Raw genomic sequence first — 10,844 nt, forward strand, 5'->3', positions numbered from 1 at the left:
AAGTGGTGACATACTAAAGAGCTTTCCTAATAACATTAAAACTGTAAATGTGTCGTATTTACATCCTTACCTCCAAAAAAAAAAAAAAAAAAAAAACGACATTGCCTATCCTTCTGCATCCTCTGGCGACCTGCCTCTTCTGGTCTCCAGGGAGCACTGACAAGGAAGTCTAACAGAGTCTGACAGCCATTGTAACTGCACTCTATTTTCTAATTGGATTATCCAGCATCTATATTAATTCAGCAGCAAATCACTTTGTTTACTTAGCATCAGACTTGCAGTCTGTGTTGCGGAAGGCCAGAGCAAGATAATCAGGTTTTAAGCGCTCCTGGCTATCTGGATTGTATTAACTGGAGTTAAAACATGGTGGTGTAAGCAGCAGAGGCTGTGCTCTGGGGTTATGCTGAACTAAAACTACAGCATCTGCTTCTAGGATCATACCAGGACCGATTGTATTACACTTTTCCACTTTTTCTGCTCATGCTGGATGTTTTATGTACTTTACACATCAACTCATGACCAACTGGACAGTCTGTAAGGAGTTGGTGTCGATAAAGCACATTGTACTTGTAACACCTTCAGCTTGACTGTTTTTGCGGCAAAGCTCTTTAGGTTTTTGATTGTGCTTGTAAGATCTTTTATTTCTTGATGGTGGATGATGATGATGATGATGATGATGATGATAATAATAATGAACACCCAAGTATTTACCTAGTTTATTTCTTATGAATAAAAACAATTAAGTATTGTGATTTTGTTTATTGTATGGCTATAAACAATTAAGCTTTGACTGAACTTAAGCTTCTTCCAGTGAAACTAAAGAAGTCTAGTCAAGGATCTTTTTGTGTTCATGAAAAGCGCTTTGAATCAGAATCAGATATACTTTAATAATCCCAGAGGGAAATTACTGTTTCAGTACAATTGCCATAACATACATCACAAACATTTCAGGGGGAAACTATTTACTGAGGCCATGCTGCCAAGGACACCACCTTACACGGCGCCCACAGGGCGCTGCCATTACTCTGTGGAAAGATAGTAACCACAATTAGGAAGGGGGAGGAAAAAACACATATTTCACACTTTATCTTAATAACAGGATACCGTTTGAGATATCAAAAACCTCTGGCACGAGAAGCACAAATATGACGAGACACATATAAGCAGAGGTTAACATTGGAGACTAGTCGCGTGTAAGTTCATAAGTTGTGGGCATCAGTTATGTGTGTCTGTTTAGGTGAAGTCTTTATATTTTCGTGAACACTCTCCAGAGGCCATTGTCCTTGATGTTATCAACCGGCCAATAGTTCAGAAAGCATTCGTAGGTGTCAGCGGGGGAGGAGGGAGCGGGGGAGGGTTCTGAGCTCTCTCGACATAACAACCAGGGAGTGATTATTGATAGGGGAGGCATAATCCAAGTACTTTATTTGTTATGAGGACAAGCTGCACTGACTTTCCCGTCAGCTTTAAGTCTTTGCTGGGTCTGCTGGGTCCAAATGGCGAGATCCAATATTCCAAATTAGTTGGACTTTTCCGCGTTTCACTTCCAGGTTTTGTCCCGTCTCCCTTAGAGTTCAACCACCGAAGCCATTCTGCGTTCCAGCACATCCAGCTTTTCGGCTCCGCTCCTCCAACATTCCGGGTCTGTTCGTTCACCGCCTTAGTGATAGCGTCATATGCAGCCGGCAGTCTGATCAAGGCTAAATGGCTACCGACATCCACTGTATTTGCCGATACATCAAAAATCCACCAAATCCAATAAGTAGAAATCCAAGTATCATGAATCCAAACATCTATACGTCTCCACGTCCAGGATTGACAAAGTCGAAAGACACACCGTTTTCCATCCAAGAATATAGGGTGTATCCCACGAAAAGAGTCAAATCGGGACCGGACAGGTCCCCCTTACGCTGCCTACCCGTCGAAAGAATTTCATCAATAGCATTGAGAGACCAGCCTACCAGATCCATTGTTTTTCAGAGTTCGGGTGAGATGAAGAAAGTGCTCAAAGACAAGACAAGACATAGAAGCAGGAGAAGGGGTAGGGTGGGCGAAGAGCTGGAGAGGAGAGAAAAACACAACCGACCTCAAAGAGACAACAGAATGAAAAATTCTCTTGCCTTGGACATTTGCATGTGTCACTCACAGTACATGTAGAGCAATAATGTCACTGTACTGTACACGCATTACTGCCTGACCTAGCATTGTTTCACTTTGCCCATAATGGTGCTCCTGTCTTGCCGGACATTTTCATTAATTTCCATGAGTTGGGCTGTGCTTATGTCATGTCACTCAAAGGATTGTGGGATTCCTTTTGGCTAGCACCAGTGAGGGACATCCACAAGCTCCCGTTGCTAAAGGAAGTATGATAGGAAGCATAAAAGCTTCTTTTCCTACCTCCTTCATTTCTGACTGCACTGTTTGGACGGCACTTATCATGGCAAATGCTAACACACTTCCACTTTGGCTAAAGAGTCCTTACCAATTATACAATTTCTGTTTGTTACAGGCTGCATCCAGAAAGGTCTAACATGTATTTTTGATACTATATACCTTGAACATTCCTGTAGTAAAATATGATTCAGTATCAAGAGATCTGCAGCAGAAATCACTCGATGCTGCAAACTTCATAAAGTCTTAACAGCTGCTCAGTCTGCTGTTCTGACTCTTTCTGCTGATAAGTGCTGAAGTGAAGCTGTTTTATAGAACTCCTTTGACTTGACATGCCTGGACTTACAGGAATTGATCTTGTCTGTTAGAAGTTCTTGACAATGCAGAGCATGCTGTTCTTCGGTTTGACCTATTGGGGTCTTCAATCTTGTCTCTGTGTCTGCGACTAAAATCCACCCAAATCCAATTGGATTGGCTCGTCTTTCCAGGGACTTGGGTTGGGCTTCATTGAGAATCTCGAAATGGTTTGCATCACCTTGATGTTTCAGCAACTACTTTTTTTTTTCTCAAGGTTGCTGAGGAGGTAAAGCAGTCAGGTGGTGTTCGCTTCATAGCAGCCCTTGTTTAAACCTTTTTGTAGAAATGGGCTATAAGGGGAAAATCTCAGGGGCTGGAGGAATTAATTCATGCTGTTGAGGGATGTCTGTATGCACATTTGTGAAGGAGAGTGGGTGTGTGCACATGGGACTTTTTCTTCACCTCAGTGTACAGCTAAATCTTGTTAATGCAGTCTGATAAAGGCAATGAAATGGGAGAGGGAAGGGAAAGTATATGTTCAGAAAACCAAATGGGTGAAAGAAATGCAGAATAATATAAATAAATAGGGTGGTTTGGTGGAAAATGGCTGAAGTAGGAGAATATAGCTGAGGAACTTATGGAAATGAAAACTGTCATAGAAAACGTGACAAAGAGGAAATGTTTGTATAATTTCTTCTATTTAGAGTTGAGGGCTTGGTAACTACTCAGCTGCAGCATATTTAATCAGATATAATCATTCTTTCACAGATGCACAATGTTTGCTTGCTTTGTTGAGCTTTTCTTTTTCTTTGAGCTTTTCATGGATGTCCATGTTAGACATTTTTCCTTTCTGCCTCTTAACACGTCCAATTTTCCACTTTATTTAATGGTTTCATAACGTTTCTTGCTACAAATGGTAAAATGTTAGTGCTGGTGCTTTTATTTAAATGTTTGTCCTTGTGACATTATTCCAGCTGTAGGTATACGTGTTGAGACAGAAGTTGCTTTGAGTTGCCAAGAAAATCTATTTAAGTTGTTCATAGGAAGTGGAACTTAATGCTATTGAGCATTACCTTTTGAGGCTAGAACACGTACAAATAAAGCTACTAAGTCATGAATTATCACTCTTATGGCAAAACTCCTGCAATATTGCCGAAATGTCTTATTTTTTTAGTGTAAGCAGTATCGTGGAATTTCTCAAACGATGAATTGTCTATGAATACACCCACTTCACCAGGACATAACAAAATTTATAAATGCATTTACGTTTTTAAGAGACATGTTAATTTAAATGTTCTTAACAGACTGGAAAAAACTGAAAAATTCAGAAACCGTACTATTTGATCATGCACTTTATTGATGTATTGATTATAAAATATGTAACATTTATTTATTTTGTCCGTAATAAAAAGTCTAATGTTGAGAGAATCCAAGTGGTAGAACAATGTTTGAGGTCCTAGAGTACACTGTACCATATTTTTGAGATTTGCACATTGACCTTAGCAATTTTAGTTGTAGCAACAATGCAGCCTTATTTCTGTGTTGTAGGTGATTTAGTGATTAAGCCTCAGCAGACACTGGCAAACAAATGGATTAAAATTAGGGCTGTAGAATTTTGCCAAAAATAAAAATTGCGATTATATTTCAATTGCAATTTAATTTTAGACTTTTCTTTGGATTAACCACAAGCAACAAAAATGCCCTGTAGATAAAGATGTTTGTAAACAAGTACTCTTTAAAATAAGAAATGGAACTGTTTTTATTCAGAATATCATTTGGACATCAATCCTTGTTGAACATAGTGCAACCAACAAACAATTTTATGTATTAAAAAGTTTGACTAGAACTTAATGCTGCAGTGAGATTTCTGAAAGTTTCTGGTAAAAAAGTATGATTATATAAACTCTAAAACAAATAATAAAATTAGATTATCTCACTGCTGCAACTCTCTTCCCTTCCATGTGGAGCAAACCCACTTTAAACATATTTCCGACACCTAAGTTTGTCTGATCCATTAATTGTTACGTAGTGAAAATTTGCACACCTCTGCTAATTGGAAATTGTGTTGTTGTTTTTTTAAATCGCGATTATATTGCAAATGCGATTCATTGTACACCCCTAATTAAAATGATGCTGAAAAATGAGTAAATTTTGTCAGGGAAATTAAAATCAAATTATCACTACTTTGATAAGTGAAATTATTAATTCTTTGTACAAAGCATCTATTTTTTTTAAAGCAAAAAGTTGTTCTTCATAACAATGTTAATGAATTATGTGCTCAAATAATAATTAAGCATATCAGCTATGACTGGCTTCAGTATTTGATTTGAAAGTTCTTATTTTAAATTTTTTTTAAAGCTCTAAAAACATCACTGTAGGTGGACTACTAATGATTTACCCACTGCTACATGCTCTCACCTTCAGAGGCAGGGTTAGGTTTTATCTCTGGAGCTGTGATCAGCTGATGTACTGCACCTGGATACAGTGGCCCTATGCAGTCAACCCTGATCTATGAGCCAATTACGGTAAAAACGTCTGTCTAAGCATTGCCGGGGTTGAAAGGACTGCCTGGGATATTAAACAGATTACATTATACCCAAAGTGAAGTGTGTTGGCTGCAGACAAAAGATGCCTTCTGTGATGGTGAATGGGAGCTCCCCCATTGATGGCTTCCTGCCTCGCTGTTGAGTTTTTTTTTTTTTTTAACCTCCTACGCTGACATGCATGCTCACAAGCCCCGAGCTGTACCTGGCGACTGGCCAGGTTTGGTTTTTACCGTGGAGCATTTAAAGTCTACGTGACTCGACTGTGCTGTGAGTGTGGTGTAACGTCCTATCCGGTAATAGACAGCAGATTGCTGAAAGCCCTTTCACTGAAATGAGATCTCAGCAGAGATGATCAGCCAACAGGTTGGGAACTTTAATACTGCATCGCACAATTTCAGTATAAAAATGGTGTCTCCAATCTTCATGCTGTTCTCTGTCAAAGATCCAACATATTGAAAATATGCTTTAATTTCAAGGAGCCAGACATTAGGTTTTTAAAATTCTCCCATCTAAATCGTCAGGCTGGGAAAGGACAGCAGATAAGATGAGAAGATGGATAGAGTTTAATACTGGGCAATTCTTTAAGAAAATCAGTTGAACGCTGCAACCCTAAACTTGTAGTCAGGATTACAGTTTCATGTTTTAGATGATGAAGGTTTATGCTAAAATTACCCATTTAAATTCTAGACCTAAATCCAATCAATCTCTGGCAAGGCTTAGAAATAGGTGTTCAGACACTCCATATCCAAAGATTGCATACCTCTGCCATTTATCTGTCACCCTGCAATCGGTTATGAATAGGACTTGAACCAAATCCCAAACTCAAGGATTGAAAACCAGACTTTGAAGAGGCTTAGGCTACTGGAGGACATCAGGGTCTATTTCTCTCACTCTGCTGAGTTCTCCTACTGTTCTCCATTTTGCATTGACTGTTGTCATTTCAGCTTTTAACTTTTTGCTCTCTCTCTCTATTTTCTTTATAGAAGGTACACCTGGTCTGGCGTTCTGTTAACTGTGACATCATCCAGGAAAGACAGATCACCCACTATTACCATCTAATGTAGAACAGATTACTAGATCAATGTGTGCTTCTGTGCTTTTTTGTCTCTCTTGTTGTGTCTCTGCTCTGTCTTCTGTAACCTCCAGTTGGTTGAGGCAGATGACCGTTCATACTGAGCCCGGTTCTGCTGGAGGTTCTCCTCCCTGTTAAAGGGGAGTTTTCCTCTCCACTGTCACTTCATGCATGCTCAGTATGAGGGATTGCTGCAAAGCCATCAACAATGCAGACGACTGTCCACTGTGGCTCTACGCTCTTTCAGGAGGAGTGAATGCTGCTTGGAGAGACTTGATGCAACCTGCTGGGTTTCCTTAGAGAGGAAACTTTTTTTGATCAATCTGTATAATCTGATTGGATTTGACTTTGGAAAGCGCCGTGAGATGACGTGTTATGAATTGGTGCTATATAAATTAAAATTTAATTGAAGTTACAAAAGAACTAGCTTGACTCTAAAAGCATCTTGTGCACCCTATACTGTCACAGAAGCCCCCCACCCCAAAAAAAATAAAATAAAAAATAAAACAAGGCCTTGAGTGATACAGCAACATTTCTGCTAACCACTGCCTCAGACAGAAAAAAATAATTCACAAATATCTTTTAAAAAGATAAATATTCACAGTGACAAGAAATGATGGCTTCTTGTCAGGCAATTAGACAAAATTGAAGGTTGTATATTATTAACAACACTTATTAACAATAAATAAAGTCAAGTTGCGACCCATTTCCATTTAAATTCCAAGTGCAGTTTTTAAGACTGGTGGAAAACAGGCCGTATTAAATCAGAGACCAAACTAGCTGGTAGGTAAAACATGATATGAAATTTCCTGAGGCAGTAGTCTAGGATGCAACTTTTTTCCTTCTGAAAAATACAACTTTCTGGCCTGCTTGTACGAAATGCATCATTTAAAATGCTACAGAGACGAGTATAATTTTAAAATGTCTGACTGAATGTTTCTGCACCAGTCAAGTTTCTGTGGCCAGTGTTTCTCTTTAGTCCAGTGGGATTCTACACATTCACTGTTTGACCCTTTTGTAATTTATTCTCACATATGCATAGACATTAATGGAAACCCTTCCATAACACAAATCTTCTCTTTTGGTTTTGACTTTAGTCTGGCAGTCCCTGATAATTAATGTATATTAGAATAAAATGCCCATTTGATTATTGTAACAGGCTCATGATTTTACCCTTCAGCAACTTAAAAGTACTGAACGTCCTTGTGGCTCTGTTTGCCATTCATAGGTGGTACGCACAGGTAGAGCAGCCTCGGGCCATTGCTTTACTCTCACGGCTATTTAAAGAGCTCAGAGTGTGAAGCCTGTCCCAGCACTGGGGAAAGTGAGGGCTTACACTTAAAACAGAATCAGTCAAAGCACTGGCATGCAACCGTGGCTATGACTCCTACAATGAAACCACATCGAGATGGCAGCACAGCAATCCATACGTATTAATTTTACATCAGGAAGCGCATTGAACGGAACAATGCATGCTGGGAAATGGCAGGTTGAATGGTTACAGGAAGCACATGACACAAAGAAGTGGGCAGGGGAATAAGAAAAATCCTTTTTGTTCACGGAGAAGCAATTCAATTTGGCTGAAGAAATTCTGCAGCTACTTTCTTGTGTTAATAGAGCAACGTGACCTTTTCAAGGAAAACCCCTTTAGGTTGCACAAAAGCTTTGTATGTCCATGTCCTAATGCCACTGATGCACAGAACGTACTAATATCTACCTTTAAAGGAGAAATATTTTTGTAACGGGTAGGGTAACTAGTTTTCCATTTTGTCAAGTTAATTTTACCAAAAGATTTTTTTACTTATTTGTTAAAACAGTCACCATGACCTGACAGTAAAATATGAAAGAGATGATCTGTGTAAAATATCTAGCTCCTCTGTATCACTGAGCTATATAATACACCGGAGTGCTAATCCCCGTCTGTTTGAACGAGTCGCTTTGAAGCCACCAGCCGCCATATTGGTACTCCCTATTTCCCCTCATTAACTAGGGAATATGTGCGCTACAGCATCGAATAACTAGGATTTTCTCAGGTTCAGGGGGGGGCTTAAAACTTTTAAAATGTCAAATGCCAAATAGTTTTCAATTCAATTTTATTTATATAGCGCCAATTCATGAAACATGTCATCTCAAGGCACTTTACAAAGTTAAGTTCAATCAGATTATACAGATTGGGTCAGATTATACAGATTGGTCAAAAATGTTCCTATATAAGGGAACCAGTTGATTGCATCAAAGTCCCGACAAGCAGCATTCACTCCTGGAGAAGCGTAGAGCCACAGGGAGAGTCATCTGCATTGTACATGGCTTTGCTGCAATCCCTCATACTGAGCAAGCATGAAGCGACAGTGGGAAGAAAAACCACCCATTAACGGGAAAAAAAACCTCCGGCAGAACCGGGCTCAGTATGAACGGTCATCTGCCTCGACCGACTGGGGTTACAGAAGACAGAACAGAGACACAACAAGAGAGACAAAAAAGCACAGAAGCACACATTGATCCAGTAATCTGTTCTACATTAGATGGTAGTAGCGGGTGATCTGTCCTCCCTGGATGATTTCACAGTCAACAGAACGTCAGACCAGGTGTTCCTACTATGAAGAAAAAAGAGAGAGAACAAAAAGTTAAAAGCTGAAATGACAACAGTCATTTCAATGTAATGCAATGCAAAACTGGAGAACAGTAAAAATCAGTAGAGTGAGAAAATTAGATCCTGATATCCTCCAGTAGCCTAAGCCTATAGCAGCAAAACTATAAAGGTAGCTCAGGGTAACATGAGCCACTCTAACTATAAGCTTTGTCAAAAAGAAAAGTTTTAAACCTGGTCTTAAAAGTAGACAGGGTGTCTACCTCATGGACCAAAACTGGGAGTTGGTTCCACAGGAGAGGAGCCTGATAGCTAAAGGATCTGCCTCCCATTCTACTTTTAGAGACTCTAGGAACCACCAGCAGACCTGCAGTCTGAGAGCGAAGTGCTCTGTTAGGAACATACGGGGTAATCAGGGCTCTGATATATGATGGAGCTTGATTATTAAGGGCTTTATACGGTAGAAGGAGAATTTTAAATTCTATTCTTGATTTAACAGGAAGCCAATGAAGGGAAGCTAAAATTGGAGAAATATGATCCCGCTTGTTGATTTTCATCAGGACAAGCCGTAAAGCTTGTAGTAACTACTACGGAAGCCACGGAGTGTCATAAATGTGACTGTATGGTAAAAATACGTCTGAAAGAAGCATACGGTCACCTGCTGTTATGACTTCTGAGAAATTAATGTCTTTTATCGAGTCAAATAAAGAACCTCCACACATCACACTGCTAGTAAAGTAGGTTTTTACATTTTGCAACATTTTTTACTATATATAATAGAGATTAGCCTTTACACCAATATAAAAGAGAAAGTATTTTAAATCAAATGCCTTGTCAAACTTTTAGATCAGTGTTAATTGTATTTGTTCTTCTGTATTTCTATTCTTTTATTATAAAAAAAGTGTAAAAAAAACATTGGAAAATGAAAGTCACCGGTGGTTAAACATTTTTGCAATAACAAATTTTTATTAATTTGGATTTTTCTGGTAGGGCTTACCCTTGTTCTTTAAGGTTAAAACAGTATTATATTTAAAGTTGTTGATGTAGTTTCTTTACCTGTTTAAAACTCATGGGTATCACATAAATCTTTTTCGTCTCAAACCACTTATTAAAACTCGTAGTCTAAACCTGCAGGTTGTCCTTTTTCCATAACTGTAATTAAGACTTATGGGAAAGGAGGGGGGGGGAGGAAACAAGAATTACCTTCCTGACTCGGCGTTTGCATCACACCACGGGGGAATCTCTGCATTTAGCTGGAGAATTTTATGGAAACACCACAATTATGTTGTCAAATGGGCCATTGCAGGGACAATTAGGCTTCCTGAACATGTGTTGAATCGTAATATTGCCAGACGCACTTGTAGATGGAGGAGGAGTTCAGGCGGTCCTCATTCTGCTGCATGAATTATGTTTACATCCATGGATAACCAACAGTAGCACTCGGGTTTATTTGCAGTCTACATGTGCTTGCAGCTGGTGTGTGTCTGAGAGCAACACGCGTCGTGTGCTTCTTTGGCTTAAATAATTCACTCAGGTAATGCTGCTGTGCATTGAAGAAGCTTTACTTCACTCATGTGGCTTTGCTTAGCGTAACATCTGCTAAGCTTAAGAAGTGCAGGAAATAAAGTAACCTTTCTGCTCCCAAAAAAAGAAGACTGTGCCTTCCTGATTTATGCAGATTGCACGACTTGAGCTTTCTCAATTTTTCCAGCTTATTTAATCATAAAATTACTTTGAGAAGGATTTGAATTGAAGAGTCACTTTGCTCCACTGATTTATTTTAAAGCAATAATGGAGGAGATAACAGCAGGAGGAGAACGATGGGGGAAAAAAAAAAATCCAGAGCTGTCCTGGGTGTCAGATATTTGGGGTTTTTAGTGATCCAGATCAGTGAGCTTGTAATGAGAAACACCAACTGAGGTCATAAGGGGTGCAATTATTCCAAACATTG

This window comes from Fundulus heteroclitus, chromosome 15, assembly GCF_011125445.2.
Source record: "Fundulus heteroclitus isolate FHET01 chromosome 15, MU-UCD_Fhet_4.1, whole genome shotgun sequence".
In the NCBI taxonomy this organism is placed as follows: Eukaryota; Metazoa; Chordata; class Actinopteri; order Cyprinodontiformes; family Fundulidae; genus Fundulus; species Fundulus heteroclitus.